Below are 4,687 nucleotides of genomic sequence, written 5' to 3' on the forward strand. Positions count from 1 at the left end.
AGCCAGATGCTGTCCACTCGAATTCACAACCACCCAGACCAGTGGTTTGCAACTCTGGCTGTATATCAGACCCACTCAGGGAGCTTGGGACATAAACTCACTGCACTGGGCTGGGGCATCAGGTCTTCTGACAGTGCCCTGGTGAACTTCGTATGCAGCTGTTCTGAGATCACTAGCTGGAGTGCATTTTATTAACGTCCCATGAATATTATGGCTTTTCAGTAATCATTTTATTTAAAAAATCAGCAGCCTGGAGAATCCAATATCAGAAGTTACTAAAGGAACCCAGCGTCCTTTGTGTGCAAATGAATGTTGAACCATTGATGATTTTCTCTTAGCATTAAAGCAGGTCCGCTCAGAGCCTGGCTGAACTTGTTCGCTTAGTAGACCCCACACCACAGTGGTTTCTCCTTTGCCCACATCCCTTCCGTGTTTATGTTCCCAAGTCTCTGGAAGGGCCCCGAGATACAAAGTCAATGCCTTATGTTTATGAAGTGAGCTAATCCTGACTACAGATGTAAGCCTCCATGCCTTAAAAAGTAAGTCAGGGGCTGGGGCTGGGGCTCAGTGGTAGAGCGCTCGCCTTGCATATGTAAAGCCCTGGGTTTGATCCTCAGCACCACATAAAAATAAATAAATTAAATAAAGGTATGGTGTCCATCTACAACTAAAAAAATATTTAAAAAAAGTAAGTCAAGTTGGGCCAAATGACCCTCTTCTACCTCGAGTCCCAGAGCTTGTGGTAGTCCCCAGGCCCATTGCAAACTTCAAATAGTTCTCCAAGGTCAGGATCTCCCTGGTGACCTCTGCATCTGTCTCCGTTCCCCACTCAACTTCAACCCCAGAGAAGTAAACTATCATGCAGGGTCTCAGACCCAGGGAACAGGGTTCAGGGCTCAGCAGGTGGAAGCAGATTCAAGACACAGTCAGGATAGCAGATGGACTTTATTCGGAGCTGGCAGCAGCCCCCAGCCAGTTCCATTTTGCCCCCATTTTCCGTAGGCCCTTTTTATATGTCGGCTGACAGGTTACATAAGGGGGCACATGCTCACAAGTTACTGTTTATGACCTTCCGTATATAGGCTGAAGAAGAGTATTTCTGGCCTTGATCACCTTAGCATAGTTGGTTCCCAGCCCCAGCTACATACGCAAAACGTAACACAGCCCACCAGAAGTCTCAAAGAGGGAGCCTAACTACAGCCATTTTGGGGGCCTGCCCACATATAAACCCAACTCTTAGCAACCATTCCTGAGCTTTGCCAAGGGCTTGAGGGCCCCAGGGATGGTCCCTCTAATGTCAGGGGCCTCTTAATTAGTCTTCACACAGACCCTCCACCAACCCAGCTCCTCCCCAACCCAACATCCTCCCCCACTAAGCAAAACACCCCTCCCCCGGCTTCTCTCAACCTCATCTGTGTTCTTTAGCCACGAGGCCATCATCTTTTCCTAGAGTCAGTTGTGGTTCTGGCTGCTTATAGGGTGACCGTAACACCTCCAGTGTGCTCAGGACTGAGGTGTCTTCTGGGAGGCTGATCTTTCATTGCTCAATCAAGACAGTCCCAGGTCAACCAGTTCTGTTGGTCACCTTCCTGGTAAGAAGAAAATGTGCACTGTGTCCTATGATGATAGCACTAATAATTATAAATTAGCCAGAGGTTCTCAGTCTTTGGCAACCATCCTCATCTCCTGGGAGGCTGGTTGAAACACAGGTTTTTATGATTTAGCAGGTCTGGGTGGGGCCTGAGAATCTGCTTTTCTAAGGAGTTCCAAAGTTGTGTGAAGTTACTCATCTGGGACCCCCCCCCCACTTCAAGGAGCCTGGATTAGCAGATCCACAGCACACTTAGGCAGAGTGCTTGACCCCGAGCAAAGGCACAATACATAGAGTGACTGACATGGTGGAGCACTTCCTGTAAACTAGACACTGTGGACTGTGGGTTTTGCGCATACTATCTCGTTTAATGCTCGCAACCACCCTCAGAGGTTAAATGATCTTGCTTGTCTAACAGAAAGGGAAACCCACAGCCCAGGACGGTGGGAAGTGACTGAGCCTGGACGTGCATCTGGCTCTGGCTCCAATTTACCTGTGCTCCATTCACACCAGCCCTACTGTGGCTAAGGACGGAGCTCATCCCAGCCTGGGCTTTTTAAAATTTTACCTCTTGTTTGAGGAAAAATTTTCAATGCATCTCCCACATCCCCGCCTTCTCCCGAGTGGGCTGCATGTAGATCAACTTCCCCAGGGTGACTCAGCACCTGTTGAGCTTCAGTGACAGTCATTTTCCGGAGCATGTGCCCTGGGCCTCCTCCCACCAGACCTCTCTGTGGCCCAAGCAAGGGCTGTGGCCTGGTCCTTTGTCATTGTAATGTTCCCTTGGTATAAGACACCATGACTGTTTTCTCATTATTTCCCAAATAAATCCAGACTTTTGGTGCCCTGGTTGGAGTGGCATTGCTAAGGTCTCTCCTGCTCCTGGTATATCGTGGCTATGTGTGGTGGTGAGGAACAGGCTAACTAGGCCTCTCTGGCAATGCTGCTGCTCATGGTGACCTTTTAGGCAAGTTGTCCCACCTCTCCAGGTCTCCATCTCCTCATTTGTCAAATTGGGTTGACGATAATGAAACTTGTTAGGTCTATTGGGCTATTGTTAGTTTTGAAGCCAATATGTAATTTCAGAATAATGGCTGACACGGAGATACTGTAAAGGTTAGCTGGGATCCCAGAATCAAATCAACAAGTGCTTTTTGAATGCCTCCTGGTCACTGCTGTCACGGCTTATTGAAACTTAGGATATACCAGTCCTGGTTTGTATGGGTTACCTCATTTAAGTCATGAAGGAGTTGGGTGATTTGCTCATGCAGCAGGACCCCTACACACACCCCACCTGGGCCAGGGCATTCACCAAGGCGGCTCACACCCCATGTGCTGACCACAGCCCCTGCTCTCCTACCTCTCCTGCCTGCCTTATACCCCTAGCCCTGGAAATTCTTTACCTCCAAAATAGTATCCTGTGATCCTCTAACTCATGGATCCTGGGCTTCCCTAGACCCAGCTCTTCCCCAGCTTCCCTTGTCAATCAAATCAGATTGTCAATCAAAACAGGCTTCAGTATGAAGAAGCTTAAAATCTCTATTCAGAGATGCCACTCCTAGGACCCTCTTCTAGAGGAATAATCAAGATGCAAAGAAAAATGAATGAAGATGATCTTTGCATTCATAAAACAAAAATTACAAAGGCTTGAAGTGAATAATAATTGGGAAATGATGGAGTAACAAATCCTATACCCATATAATAAAGAATTATGTAAACAGCATGAGAAATGTTCATTTCCTCTGTTTTCCCTATTCATGGGTGTTATCATTTTGGGGCATCTTTTCTTAGAGGAAACAGTTTTATTTTACTTTCTCTTTGCCCCTCAGTAAGATCGTACTTTCCAAGGCTTACGAATTTTTATTTCTTATAAATTGCCTGCTTATACCCTTTCTTTAATTTTTGATTAGTGATTTCATTTTCCATATTGGTTTTTTTAATTGTAAAATGCTTCCCTAAAATACAATTTCTCTTTTAATTGTATCGATGATTTATTTTTACACTATAGGCATTTCTCTCAACCCCCATCCCCTGCGGTTTAGAGGTCAAACCCAGGGCTTCATGCACCCTAGACAAGCCATCGTCTACCACTCAGCTACATCCCCAACCCTACTACAGACATTTTCCACTTCAAACGTTCAGAGCTATCATTTTCTCCTTTGTGGTTTTTTTGTCTTTGATATAATAGTAACATTGTCCTTTCTCCTACAAATATTATTTTCTCTTAATACCTTTCATGGTTCCACGTTTTTTTACAGATGACATTTTATCCATAAAACAGAGAAACCGACTTGTCCATACCTCATACCGTTACATTGGGCGTTAAATACCAAATTTATGAAGAGTTTTAGGAACAGTAACTGGCACACAGTAGGTTCTTTGTTGTTGGCTATTTTCGATTTAAATATCAGTTTGTTGGCAATTAATTCTGGAACTCGGTGTGCAATAGCTTTTAGCTTCATGTCGAGCCTATTGTCCCGTCACCATTTATTTATCCTGTCCTGTGGCAGGAATGCAGTATTTTTGCTGACCCTGAGTGGGAATTCCCTTTGCAGAGCTATGAGCTGGGAGTGAGACTATTCCAAAACTCCCCACTCACCCTCCCACCCTGTACTCACCCCTGTGCCAAGTTCATGAAGGGTTTCCCAGGGTGCAGGATGAAGATGTGCCAGCCAACACCTCCTTCCTTTCCCAGCCCAAGTTCAGAGATGCATAGCCTCAGTCCTTCCAAAAAATCTGCCCCTTTCCCTTCACTTTAACCTCAGACCAGCAAGATCCCATTTTCTCCCCTCATAGCCCATTAAATACATTGACCAAGGTTGCCAAACCCCTACCTGCCCAGGCCAGCACACCCAGGTAGGAGGCAAGAGGAGGACACTTGCTTTGACCTACACTGGGTGAAGGCAAAGGGGTTGGGAGAGTTCCCTCCCTTCTGGGGACACCCAGGCAGACACCCTGGCCACTGCCAGTTCCTGGGCTCTAGTAAGGGTCAAATGTTTCTAAAGCCCAGACACTGTTAATTCCTCTCCCTTCTTAACCTTGCCATCCCTAAGGAAGTCTCCAGAAGCAAAACATTTTCTCCAGGGAACATGGTAT

The sequence above is a fragment of the Ictidomys tridecemlineatus genome, chromosome 3 (genome assembly GCF_052094955.1).
Source record: "Ictidomys tridecemlineatus isolate mIctTri1 chromosome 3, mIctTri1.hap1, whole genome shotgun sequence".
Taxonomy (NCBI): Eukaryota; Metazoa; Chordata; class Mammalia; order Rodentia; family Sciuridae; genus Ictidomys; species Ictidomys tridecemlineatus.